Genomic DNA, 15,240 nt, shown 5'->3' on the forward strand with positions numbered 1-15,240 from the left:
CAGGAGACTGAGGCATGAGAATTGCTTGGACCTGAGAGGTGGAGGTTGCCACTAGCTGAGATTTGGTACTGGGCAACAGAATGAGACTCTGTCTAAAAATAATAATAATATATTACTCGAATGAATGATTGGATTTTAGACCAAAGGACTATTTGATGTAAAATGTTGTCAATGTCTATACTAGTTTATGAGTTACTTCAGAAATGTCTTTTGAGAGCAAGGCCTCTAATAAAAAATCATATCCCTCAAAGAACAGTTGCCAATTTATTGCAAGTTTTTATAGCTTATCATATTTATCTTTCAAACCATATATATATATATACATATGGTTGTTATCTGACTGTATGGAAGAAATAATGCTCTCTAGAAATATTGTCATGTTCCAACTTTTATTCAATGTTTTTTAAAAGTAAAATATGCTTAGAGGGCAATAGTTTTCCATTTTTAGAACAAGTTTCACAATTATATGTATACATTGAAGTGTATTGGCTTTTGATAGCAAAAGCTATAATACTACAGATGTCTAAATTGTATTTTGACATTATTAAATATAAATTGAGAAGTGTGAGCCAGTGCACTGGGCTCAAGATTTGAACTTGAGGCTTTGCTTTACAGAACAATATAAACTAAGATAGATTTTTTTCCTAAAATCACAGTGACATGTATTTTCTTTGATTAGTGAGCAGTGTGGCTCATAGATGGGGTTTTACTTTTAGTCCAAAGCAACAATGAAAGCATACAAAGTTTTCATTGCCTATTTAGGATATATTATAAGCATAATTAGCATGGGGCTATAATTTTGTGACATAAAATATTATTTATAAAGTCTTGACATTTAAAAATAGTTTTAAACAGTTTCTTCAAAAAAAGTATTAACTCAGGCTCATTACTTTTACCAAAATGTAGTATAGCTAATGGAAAAGTAATACAAAATTATGTTAATTAGATTGTTTTAAAAATCCCTTCAACATGGAAAGTATCATGTTTTGTATGATTTGATATATGAAACTGAGCATCTGTGAACAAATTTAATTTTAAAAAGAAAAGTAAATAATATTTAGCCCTTTTTTTTTCAAATGTCAGAGAAAAATTAAAAAGCTGAGGAAATACAGCTAGCGATTTCTGATCTTCCTTTAGGAAATCCTGACATTCCAGAGAAACTTGGATAGACTCCGAAGGATTAACCCGTCTCTGACTTTTCAGGAAGTTTATCTTTCATTTAAAAGGATATCTGATGGGGTGGGATACAAAACTTAAAATAAAGAATATGTTAAATGCCATCTCAGGGATGCAAGTTTAACAGCGGTGGTTTTGGGCTTTAGAAACATATAAAAACAACATGACATTGACATAAAAAAATTACAAAAAAATATTAAAATGAGCATATAAGTTTTTTTTGTTTGTTTGTTTGCTTGCCTGTGTATAAACATGAAAGTGGTACGTCTCTCATTTAAGTTATGGCCCATGTACTTGAAACAACTTTTTGCCTTCTAAGTGATTGTATAATGAATGGCCTAAGCTAACATTTACTTTAGCATTCACTCTGTCCTTGTCTATCCGTGTGTCAGCTGAGTTACTGTCAGAGGCTTGCTTGGCCTGTCCATCTCTGACCTCTGCATTCTGAATTTGCTCTGATGAAGTTTTGTGGCCTAGAGCATGATTTCTGCAAGTCATCTGTGAGTGTGGTGCCTGCTCAGTCTGAGGACTAGAGTCTGATAGATCAGAGAGAAGCAAGAATAGACTCAGATGCCATCAGTGGTGGAGGCCAATGAAAAGAAGGAAACAAAACTGAACAGCAGCTGTGTTGAAGGCTGTGCAAAGCCATCAGAAATTGGGTTCTTGAGGTGGATTGGAGGAGAACATCCTCTGGATGTCTCCTGAGCAGTGACGGTGTGTCTGGAGGCTTTGACATTGGATTCATTAGCCATTGCTAATGTATGCAAAAAATGTAGCAAAAATGATGCCTGTTTCTGGGTGAGAACATCTGGAGCACCATAGAAGATGTGAGAGTACCTTCATGTCTCAGGCATTATCCACAGGCTTTGCTTGAAAAAAGTTCAGTTTACTTCTTATCACTAGAAAGAGAATTTCACTAATAATAGTTATTACAATAAACAGATTATTAAAAGATGACAGAGAAATGTGACATTATAAGCTTTTGCAGAAAGAATAAAATATTAAAGCAAAATTTGAAATTGTGTTTTTCTAAGTGGATAAAACTTTTCCAAACTCCAAAATTTCAGAGTCATATGATTTGCATTAAATGACATAGATTTTTTTAATAAAACCACCAAATTATTTAATTTAAATTTGAATTATTCCTCATCTATGGAAGGGGCATACTGCATTTTTAATAAGGAATATATTTCAATATTATAACTCAGAGAGCTATAAATTGTGATTTTCTTGAAGACATTCATTTATTACGTGTTTGAGAAAATCATGAGACTGTAAACTGAAATGTTTAAAACTGATGTGAAGAAGGAAAATGTCCTTATTTCTAAAGTAAAGTGAGGGAGGAATGGGAGATGGTGAAAGTATATAAAGTGTAGGAATGAATAAGTTCTGGAGATCTATTTTACAGCCTGGCAACTAATTAATAATAACGTGTTTTATTTTATACTCAAAAAATTTTATAAGAATAGATCTTAAATGTTCTCACCACAAAAATAAGTATGTGAGGTGATTTAATCTTTGTACAATGCATTTGTATATATCAAAACATGATACCATATACCATAAATATATACCACTTTTAAATTCGTCATTCTATCTTAATAAAGCTGGGAAAAAATAAAATAAAGGGAAAATAAATCATTGAACCACGATTAGTGTTGGTATACAGTGGATTATCTGTGCTTTCTAATAATTTACATATATGAAGATTATCTTACATTTAGTGCTTAAAAAGAATTTAAAATAGTGATTCTATTATGTGTAAATGGAGTATACAGTGGGCATATTTCTTTTGTTTACTGAGACATGCTTTGTGCAAGAAAAAATCTAGAAGCAGTAATCTTGGTCATTTTGATGTAAAGTAAGAGTAATCCAAATAAAGTCATTTTACTGAGAGATGAGAGGAAGCTGGTATTTTAAATAAAGTATTTCTTATGCTAATTTCAAGGTAGAAGTTTTGGTGTGTGCAAATTTTGCTTGAAATATCAAAATGGCTATGTCATGTTAGATTAAAAGGAGAAAGAATTCTTTCTCCTAAGGTTTTTATTGTTTGAAAAGGATTTTTTTAAATGCAGCTTAAGTGAAGAGAATACTCTCAATTTTTGGTTGGATCCTACATTGCAATACTCATTTAGGCATATTTGCTTTAAATGACCAGGTACACTAGTTAAAAAGAAAACGATTTACCACGAGCTGTATCAAGTACAGCCCTGCAAACGGTATGAGATTTTTCCAAGAACCCATATTGTCCTTGGACTTGGCTGTTGTATTATACTTTAAACGGAATTGATTGTGTGGTTGTAATGAAAGTAGCAGATTGATTTCTATCCAGTGTTACAAAGAGTAAATAGAAAAATGTTCCTGTCTTGACCTGCATTCATAACCAATGGGATTTGCTGGCTTTAGACCCAATCTTTAATAAGAGATAAGATGCAAATGTAATAAAACTGGCTTCGAAGTTTAAGGATCTTTTCAGTGCTCTCAAAGATGTTTGTTGATGCATTTAAATGTGTTGTATTGATTAGATCACAATCACCTAGGAAATGTTACTTTCTTTAAATGTTATTCATAATTTATTATGTAATTAGCATTCATAGAGTTGTGCCTTTATACACATGTTAAGATTATTGAAGTGAGGGTTATGACACAATGGTATATATTTTAATTGTCCTTAAAACTGAATTGTCTTTTATTGTTATTTAAGCAAATGATGATGGTTTGATGACTGATTATTTATGAGTAAATTTTTACATTGCAAAATATTAGAAAAAGGTGTAATTGGCATACCATAGCAGTGTATTGTCGTAGTGTTTCTTGAAGGGTCTATTCCTGCTGAATTCAGAGTTTTTGCATTATTTATTAAAAAATGAAATACTTGTTTCCAATAGTGAGCTCAGTCTTTTTTCTCCACCTTTTCTTGGTAATTTAGAAGTTAACCAAATATGCGTGTTATAGTTACATTTTATATTCTAATTGTTAGGACTTCGTGAGCCTCTATTCCTGTTCATCATTTTGTAAACAGAACTCAAGCCCGCAAAACAAGGACTTTAAACTATAAAGTGCAGTTGATAAATTTGCTTTGCTATAAATGAACGGATGCAAAAAAAAAAAAAAGTAACAATTCATTTGTAAGCAACAGTTTCTTCACACATTATGTGACTTTTTTTGGATTTGTTTTATGTTTTGGGTAAAACAGTTTAGTATAATGATGCCTAAATGAGACAAAACAAAACAAAACAAAATAAATTAAAAAACAAAACAAAAACAAAAACTAACACATTTGACTGCCGATGTTTCTCAGTTGTAGCTTCCAAGAGCTCTCTATTCTTCCCAGCCCACTTGATACCCTGCAGGTTGTGGCAGACAATTCACAGGAAAAGCTTAGACATCGAGCTTGCACGCTTCTTGACTCCATTTTAAACCTTTTGTTCACACCAGGGTGGCATTTTTTCACACCGCATGTGGCAGTTTTGACTCCTATCCAACTTGTCTTATAAAATCAAAGTCTGTGATTTTTACATTCACGGGGCTGCTTCCTGAACCGCTACTACTGTTTGTGTCTTTCCTAGTGATTGGTGCAGAAGTTTATAGCAAAATGTGTTTTAGGGAGAGGGAGGAAGGAGAATGCAATATGAAAAATGTTCTGGGCCTGAAGCACAGGAAATAAATTTTGAATAAGACAGGTTGACTCTGCAAAGATCATACCCGAAATAAAATACACTGGCCTCTATTTCTATTATTTTTTGCAGCACTATGCTGAGTGTTCAGGTAAATTCTTTATAGAAACAATATAATGACATCATTTTCAGGTTGTATGATGTTATTTTTAAAAAGCTGTCATGTAATTGCAAAACAAAGTCTTATCCTCAGAGCCGTACAGTTATTTTCCCATATAATATTTTATAATATTCAGTGAGTGCAAATGAATTTTACTTTTAGATACAACCATTTGGCATGCTCCACTTAACTACGAACAAAACAAAACCTATTATTTTAAAAATCTATACTATAAACCACACATTTAAACAATTTCAATAACAACATCATCATTCGTAAACTTTTCTTCTTTCCCCATGTTTAAATTAAAAATATCACTTCCGTCATTTATATTTTCTAAATATAAATTGTGCAGCTATTTCAAATAAATTACATAAAGAGGATAGTCATAAAATAACAGCAGAAGTGAAAAATTTTACCAAATACCAAAGTAGGTATATTGGCTTTTTTCTGTAATTATTAGGAAGACATAAAACTATAGATAGGAAATCTCTGCAGATAATCCGACAGTAATTGCTATGTAAATCTTTATATTTTTCCTTTGAAATTCTTATTTTGTTAAAATATCGTCTTTTAGTTGTGTTAGCAAAAACATAATAAAAGAATATTCTAAAATACTTGCAAGACATATGTTTAATTCAGTTATTTTTTTGTGTAGGGAGGACAGAGGAGGATTTCTGCTTGCATCAACAAATAGAAAATCATAATTATATTATTTTTTATATTTTCTGAAGTTATAGAATAAGCACTCTTATTTTTAAATTACTACTTTTTAAACATTAACAATTCATTCACCAAGAAATCAGTTAATAGAAGTAAATCTTTATGAAGTAATAAGTATTTGTGAACAGTGTTAAACTTCAAGATAAGTATTATGGCGTATTTAATTTAGCTTTTAGCTACAAAACCAACTTAATGAAATCATTTCAGCTAATTCAAATTGTATAATTTGTAAATCAAAATAACCAAATTATTTTATTTAAGAAAAAAATAACAGAAATAGTTGTAGATTATAGTCTTATTCCTCCTTCCAGGGAATACCTAATTAAATTAAGTGCATTTGAATTATTCATTACAATATTTGAAATATGAAATGGATTCAATAAATTGAGAAAGACTGCAATTTAGAATTTAGATTTTTTTTTAAACTTTCTGGACAAGAACATAGGGAAATAGCACTTTGTTGTAAGTCTTCTAACAGTAGACATACTAGCAGACAGAACAACTGTACACTTTCCCTTTTACAGATAGAAAACTATTTCATCTACAATTTCTATAAAGTATTAGGAAAGAAAATACAAATAATTTTCAAGAATAACTAACTCCAAATGGTTAATGTAAGTAAAATTCTATTTAAAACAAATGAATTGCAATAAATGTTGTAGTCTGGGATTTCTTTTTATTACGCACAGATATTTATCAAGTACAAGTTTTTGCCCCTCTTTTAGTTAATTTAAAAATTTGACCTCATAAGAAATAGAAAGGAAAATATTTTTTGTATTTACATATACAAATTTTATAAAGATCAAATAAAATCCTTGTCATTAAAAGCAAAACAAACAATTGAAAGCATGTGAAATATTCAAATAAACACATGCCTATTTAACCCAAGTTTAATATTAAGCCCTCTTATAAAACTAAATGGCATCTAGAGATCTAACAAAGCATTTGAAATTAAAAACATGAAAAACAAAATCATCTAAAGAAAGGTAAGTTTATGAAATAAAATTTACCTACTTTTGCAGCTGTTGTATTTGTTGAAAAAAAGTATGACCTTATTTCATGTGCATGCCAAAGAATGTAGAAATACTGCATATTTAGTTCATCATTTTTCATTATCTAGTATAGAAAACCCACAACTTTTATTACTCCAAATTTCTTATTTTCTACCCTCCCCACCTACGCCCTCGATGTCTTCAGAGTCTCTTCTGGCCAGCATATCTTCTGCTTGAGGTGGATTAAAATAAAGCCCCCAAACAGATACACACAAAATAACCACCAAGCAGCTGAGGAGAAATAGTTTTTCTGCCTTTGCCCTATCCTTACGTGTTAATAAAATCAGCTCATACATTCTGCCACAAAATTCAGCTTGGAAGTAATCCTCTGCTACTTAGAGCTGAATGAAAAGAGTACTCATTGTGAATTATGTTTCATCTGTCACAATAACCTTCTTTATTCTGTCAGGGACCTCCCCTTTGCCTGTGGCAATTAGAGAAAATAGGTATACGTTGAAGTATGAAATAGTGGGTTCTTAAAATGAAACAAAACAAAACAGAAACTGATGACACATACAGACACTACTTGCTAAGCAATATACTGCAGATTAGTAGAGGAGGCATTTTAAAGTCATTCTGATTTTACAAGAACACAGTAAAAGAATGCTTTTTAGAATGAGCAGGTGGTATAGTTGCTATTACTTATTGTCAACATTAGTTATTGATGACAAGCTGTGAATTGTAATTGTACTAAAAATGAAATGTAAACATCTTTTTATATTGTGTACTTTCTGATTAAATCATGCCACAAGATATATATCATAAATATATAATATTTATTTAACATATGAAATCGCCATGATTTTATGTGCCTTTCACGGATCATAATGAATTTATGTGCTTTTAAGTCTATTTTAATGCTCCAGAATAACATTTTTGCAAATTTTTTAATGGGAAAAAACAAAGAAAAATTTTCCCTTGAAACAGCTTATCAAACAATTTTGTTTAATTTAAAATCAATGTGATTATTTGATTTACTTACTCTTACAAATCACTGAAATTACCTGGAGGCAGTTCAAGTTCACCTTTCTGGAATAAACCTGTTAAATGATAGACACCATCTCATTATCTCCTTGAAAGAACACCTCAACTTTTTGGCTTCATAGGTTACAGTCAAAGTTATACTATTTCTAGTTACAAATGAGTTAATCTAGAAGATCTTAAAAAGCTTAAAAGGAAAACAAACATAGTTGACGGAAAAGAAAATGCTCCTTCTAATACCAAAAGAAAGTCACTGCTGACGAAGTAACTGAAACGGTCATCATAACAGTTGGATAAATACATATAAATAATTTAAGCTAACACGAAATTCATAAAATCTGAAGAAAAAATTCTTGAGGCTGAAAGGAAAACCTTTTGGCCCACTGCACAGGTTGGGCACAAAAGTGCTTGCTAAGCTATCTATTTCACACATGCAACGACAGAAGGTTCGATATTCATTCGATCGATGAGTGAAAAGGCACAATGGCAAAATCAGACAGACTTCTTTTCAAATACAGATCTCCAATGTCCCCCTCCAGTCTGCAGATGCACGGCTGGTGGTGTGGCTCAGACGGAGCAAGGGTTACATCAAGGCTGTTCTCTGGACCGTGCAAACAGTCTAGACCAATGACCTGCAGCTTCATGCCCTTTGAAGAAGAGGCAAGTTCGGTCATGATGAAGAAAAATCAAGGCGTACCCCTTTTAACAATAGGGAGCAGCTCGAGGCTGCAAAGAGGTAAGCAGGGTGAGAAGAAAACGGCATCTGCTTCCATGGTTACAGGCCAACTATGAGAACCTTGCTTTTCAAGGGAGTCTGTTCTCAGGCTCCCTCATGGGGTATGTCATGCATTATAAGCAAAGGCAGGTTGAGCTGAAATCCGCATAGTTATTTCAGAGTAAAATGATACGGAGCACATGGCTGGCAGAAAAAATAGTCACATGACTATTAAGAACCAGACTTGGGCTATTTCAGAAAAGATTTTTTTTTTTTTCTTATACCAGTTTAGATAAAGGAAGACAGTAAATTTGTATAAAACAAACAACCATGATAAACATGATTTTCATTTCTCAGGCTTTTATGTGAGCAGAGGTCAAGGGTCAAGACACCCCTCCACTCCAATGGCAGGACCATACAGCCTATTGTTAATATAGTTTTATTATGGATATCATTTTAAAATATTTTCCTCTTTTGGGCGGACCATAACATAGAATTTGTGTTCTTGTGAAATTTCTCTCTCTGACCTGATTCTCTTTGACGTGTTACCCAGGATTTTCCGTGTTTTAGATCTCATGTTCATTTCTGTTGTTAGATCTCATGCGGAGAGGTAGAAGGTTTGGTGAGAAACTTCCTTGTTGTGGTGTTACTCCTCTAAGATAGTGCAAGCTTGCCTCTGCCTTGTGAAATCTGCTTACAGATAATTCAAATCTGCAGCAAAACCATTCGCCTCTGGACTAATTCATGCCTTTGTAGTTTATTCGATGTGTAATACATCAATGAGTCTACAGATTCTAATATAAATGTTTTTTTCTTTTCTGCAAGATGAAGTTGAATTTTGTAATATGATATACTAGCAGCTCATGTTATTTGAATAAAAATTTGACAAGCATGAAATGTAACATATTCTGTATTATTAAGGAAAGACCATAGTATATAGTAACCACACAAAATGCACACATATATATAATTAACATGGATAAGACATTCCTCTGACAATGTACCCCAACTCAATATTAGAAGAATTAATATTGGGTTATGTTCTAACTATGCACAATTAACTATAGATGTTCCATGCAGTGTATCCTTTGAGCAATTTTTGTTTGCAAGTATATTGTTAAAATTAGGGAATGAAAAAGGAAAGAATCCTTCAAAGGACAAGGCATGAAAACAACTTTCATTAAATTTATTTTTCAGAATTTATGTATTTTAATATAAATGGGTACCATATAGTCTTGTGTGTAGATACTCACTTCAAATACTGACCTTGTAGGAAAATATCCTTATAGCTTAGCAAAAGCAATGAAGTGTTGGTGATCATGGTAGAAACAATTTAACACTTTCAGTTAAGAAACCAGAGAAGTATTTGCTGGTATGTTTCTCATATAGATGCCTCGATTTGAGTTGGGTTCATGGGCAAACATATGCTTACTGTTTGGTTTCTTTGAATGTGTTGAGATACGTTAGTTTCTATTCTTGCATGGTGAGAATAACTTAAGGAGTAAAAAAAGTGAGCTATTGGAGTGTCACTATTATAGGATAATAATCTATACACTAGTATAAGTAATGAATGTATTATCTTAAAGTAGCCGTGTTCTATTTGCTTTAAATAATTTATATACTACCAAGATAATTCAACATCAGAGTATCTTTGATGTAACAACAGATCACACTTTCTGCCAAAGGTCAAGTGGCAAATATTTCTCCAATGAAAAATCTACCTGTCAGTTCTCCAAAGGAAAACTAAACAAAACAAAAACAAATACACGAAGGTTTATAGATTGCATGATAATTTGTGAGTTGTGATTAAAGGGAATTGTGTCTATTACCTGAAATCCATTGCAAAATAGATAGTTGGATTCTTGTTATTTTTTCAGTTAGCATTTAGCCTACTCCTGCTTTTTCGTTTTTCAAAAACATATTTAGTTTTAGGAATATTTGTATGTGACCGTAAATTAGATGAACTTGCTAAGTGTGGACATGTTTAAACACTTAGAAACATTCTAATAGAGTCAAATTGGTGGTTAGTAAAATGCTATTATTTAAACATTTAATAACCAGGTAAAAATATTTAATATTGAGTATTTAGTGGGAAATGACAGCTTCTTGCCTTTAAAAAATTCTCTATATCTGAGTTATCAAATAGCTGTGTATTATGTACATCCTGCGTATAGTTTGCAAAACCTCCACTCCTAACATGTGTTAGATTTAAATGTTCCTTTAAATTACATTTTAGATTAATTATTGAGTTTTGCCCACCCCACTTCAAAATTTGTTCAAAAAAGGAAAACTAAACTAAACTTGGCGTTGCCTAATGGAGCATTTATCCTTAAACGTGAGAAAAAAAAAAAGACTCTGAAATGTTTCAGTGACTTAGTGTCCCGATAGTGCTCTGAATATAGTATATGCTCAATAAATACCTCTCTAATAAATGAATACAACTATGGTTGCATCAATGAAACAATTTCAGAATAATCTAGTCTCATGAAAATCAGGAAATAATCCCTTCTATTTATTTCTGTATCATTTCTAACCTTTTTCTTAGGACCGTTCTATATGCATGAACACTTGTTGTCAGTAATTTGCTATTAGTAAATGCCTACTGTGTGTCCAATATGACTAGAAGTGTCTGCCTACAGCCACATTTCCCAAACAAGGTCCTGTGAAGCATTATTATTCTGAAAGATGTTGGAAGGTATTCTGAGGGAAAAAATCAAAGAGTCAAATAAATGTGAGAAAGATGCTATGCTAAACAACGGAAATTAGATTTCCTATGTACAATAGATTTTAGGACATTTAAAAGACTAACGCATACCTAAGAAGGGTATATAGTTGACATCATTTCACAGAACTATTTAATTGACGTTTTTCAGAAAATACTTAATAATGTAATATGACCTAATTTCACAGATGTGCTCAAGCTGGCTTAAGCCAGATTGAATAAACCAATTTTAACTATCTCTTCCTATTTTCCATTTTCAGTGACATCATTTTCTTAGCTTGAAATCAGTTGTGGCAGGAGTATTTGCACCATGGAAATCAGCAAATGCTATATAAATCAGGGCTTTTTTTTTTTTTTTCCTTTTTTGAGACTGGTTGTTGAACATTTACCAGCACACCATTGCCTAATTTTGTCTCTGAATCCATTTTTTTAGGTAAGCTGTGCACTAAAATGTCAATAAGTTCGGAGGTTTTCTATTCATCAAACTGTCTAAAGTACAAAACAATTTAAAGCAAATTGTGAACATTAGACATACAAGAAAGGGATAGCAATAAAAAATATTGGACACTCAATTTTTCTTTTAAGATTTAGCGGTTATATCAGGATTTCATATAGTTTATGTTTCTGATTCCTTTAAATTACCTGGATAAACATCTACGTTTATTCATTTATCCCTTTTCTATCAAAACATTTACATACTCTAGTATGTAATTGTCTAATCATATTTAAGTGAGTTCTCGACATGAAAGCTCTGAAAATCGCCAGACATCCTTTAAAAGTGTCTCTAACTCAGACCCACTTCATTACCTTTGAGTTCGTATAATGCTGAGATGAAGCATCTTTAATCAATATATACACTTTATTGCATATCGTGTAATTTAAGGCATTTTATCAGACATGTTTACCTGCCTGACATCTTGGGTGAGATTTTTAGGAGAAAAACAAAAATGGAAAATCTATGAATAGAGAATTTGAAAAACACATTTTAAGTGGTAAATCAATTAATTCCCAACTAAACTTTTACCTACTAAATTTCTGTGAATAGATTAACAGGTAAAATCTGTAAATATAGGTAGAGTATAAGTAGAGATATTGGCTAAATAAAAGATGTAAAATCATGAATGGATTCTTCTTTGGCCTTATTGCTTGAAGCCATGAGTTCTATGGTGACATGTTTTGAAGGGCCTCTGGAATCTACTTTGTGACAGTACATGAGATGATTTATATGATGGTTCTAATTTACCTTTCCAAACCCATGAACCCAAAGCACTAGGCACTTCAGTTTACAGAGCCCTCAAATTAATTAATCCGAGTGTCTATTTTGAGCCAAGTTTTGTGTTATTTATCAGAAATTAAAACATGACTAATACATGGTTTCTGTCGTCGTGGAGCCCACAGTCAAATGTGAGAAGAAAGCAGCTGAAATGTGTTATCACAAGAGAAAATTTTCTGAATATAACAGAATATATATATATTTGATTTAAAGTGTTATATATATCAAATTTAAAGTGATAAATATATATATGTGTGTATACATATATATATATATATATATATATATATTTAACTCCCAGAACTCTTCTGGTTTAATCCCAGAATCTCATATACTTTTTGGATTCTACTCTCATCACATAATAGGTGTTGGTACATCACAGAGAGCTCCATATTCACAAAACATTAATGAATAGTACAACCAAGATGGCAATGATATGATCCTTAATATAGTCTTGAGTGAAGAGTAAGTACAGGTTAAGTTACAGATTCTTGCTGTCCATCCTGTTTATAAACATAAGGAAGCATTTCACATAAAGTCAAGATTCTCAAAGGATACTTCACTATTAAAGATAAATACAAGCAATTCTAAACCCAGTGAAAATTCTCACAGACATTCAGCTTAGATAATATTGTATGCCTGTGTGTTTATGTATGAAATACATATTTGAATACTCATTGGATAAGATGTTTTTTGTATTTGGAGAAAAATCATTTGGACATACTAACATTATAATTCTGAAAACTCTAAAGCCAATATAAAGTTGTAAAAGGCTTTACTTTTCATTATATCAACCACGCTGGAAATTCATACACAATTTTATCACTGGAAAATTTTCTTCTCTGTGCCATAAAACCTGGAACTCTTCTTTCTTTCAAACAGCACCTCCCAAATTTGAAAACATATTACTGTAAAATATTTATATATGAAAGGTTTTTAAATGAATTATGGAATGTCAGATATTTAATAAAAATACCTTTGCTATTTGATAGATAAATTTATAAGCACTATTATCTTTCAATTTCCGATAAAATAATTTTATGTATTTTTAAAGAACATATCTCTGCTCTTGATAACAAATGGTGTTTTTTTTTTAAGAATTTCTATCTAGAAAATTTAATTCATTTTTCTGGGCCTGGTTCAGCTATTCTCTCTTTTGTATGTCTCTTCTCACTGGACTATCTTCTCTTTCTATCTTTCCCCATATATACTCATCTGCTCTTCACTTCTGTTCCACTTATATTTTTACTAAGGTAGCAACAAATAATGATAATAAATAGGTGGCAAAGGGAAAATTTTAAAATATATACAGAAGATCTTTACATTGGAACGCTGTAAATTGAGTCTAAAACTCAGCTCTGAACTTTGAACCACTTTTTTAAGAATGCTGTGTTTGAACCTTAAAAAATGCAAAATAAAAACAATCTCCCTCCCTTCTGAAAGGGGAAATGACCTTCTTACTCCTGTCCATTCTTTTATCTGAGCAATGAGGGGTGAATGTGTTTATAAAAAGCCATGTTTAGGCTCTATATTGCCCTGCTTTCCAAAAATTATTGTTTGTTTTTACTAACATAAGATCACCCAAAGCAATTTCCTTTAATTAGCATGTCATAACCTTCCTATTTTTGAGTATCAAATCCATTTGACTTAGCCATTGTGTGTCTCTGTGTATATGCAGACCCCCTAATGTTAACATGTGTTAAAATAAGCAACGCTCAATACTTTGTTTTTACAGATGGATGCCGACTATTGTGCTTGCTACATTACTTTGTGGCCTCTTTTGTATTCTTTTTTTCTCAAATGATTGACCCCATCTTTGTTTACTTCCACCAGGCTGTGCAATTTTGCTTCCATTAAAAAGAGGCTCAATCCTTTAAATTTCTTTTCATCTTTGAGGGCCACGTCCATGGACCTAAAATATGTTTCTTTTTAATTTGTATTCATTATCATATATTTTATATAAATCATATTATCAGTTAATAATATATATTGAGTATTCTTTATAGGATATTATTTATTGCTTTGTTAATTATAGTTATTTAATATAGAAATAGTTATATTAATACTCAGTATTAAGTAAGGATAATTCTATGTGATAGTTCTTCTATTACTTTACATATATATATACACATATCAATATGTATGGTGTGATGGTTCTTCTATTGCTATGTATTTATTGCTACACATATATACATGATCAAATATACATAGTTTGCTATATATATTGTCAAATATATTTAGTCAAGTATATATAGTTTGACTATATATAGTTATATAGGATATATGAATATATAAATATAGAATATATTCATAAATATCCTATATATAAGAATATATATAACTATATATAAGCCAAATATATATAAAAGTAACAAATATATTTTACTATATATTTGAATATGTAAATGTATTTGAATATATAAATTTATGCAAAATAAAAACATAAATAATATATATAGTCAAATGTGTATATTTATAAGAATAACATTTCTATGTGATGGTTCTTCTATTGCTATCTATCTAGTAATATATATCATCATGATATATATATTTGAAGGCAGATAGGTTCTCTAGTTTTATATCAGTTAAGCAGTTAACTTTAGTAACTCTAAGTGAGAGTAACTCTTCAAGTGAAACTTTGAAAGAGTAACAGCTCACAGGAGTGTAAGTGTTTCTCCGTGAATTTTGCAGTGCTCCTCCCTCTTCTCTGGGATAAAGGATTGGAGAGGGTGATTCTTTCTGCCTCTTTTCCTCCTCCTTTAAATGAATTATTATCTTTTTACTCCATCATTCCAGGACTCAGGGTGTACTTTTTGAGAAC

General features: G+C 31.3%; 1 protein-coding gene across 5 annotated transcripts in view; it reads left to right on the top strand.

The window, feature by feature from the left end:
- The window catches only part of LOC134738946 (uncharacterized), a 419,251-nt gene that overhangs the window by 111,680 nt on the left and 292,331 nt on the right, over positions 1-15,240 (top strand). The window lies entirely within an intron of this gene.

This window comes from Pongo pygmaeus, chromosome 22 (assembly GCF_028885625.2).
Source record: "Pongo pygmaeus isolate AG05252 chromosome 22, NHGRI_mPonPyg2-v2.0_pri, whole genome shotgun sequence".
In the NCBI taxonomy this organism is placed as follows: domain Eukaryota; kingdom Metazoa; phylum Chordata; class Mammalia; order Primates; family Hominidae; genus Pongo; species Pongo pygmaeus.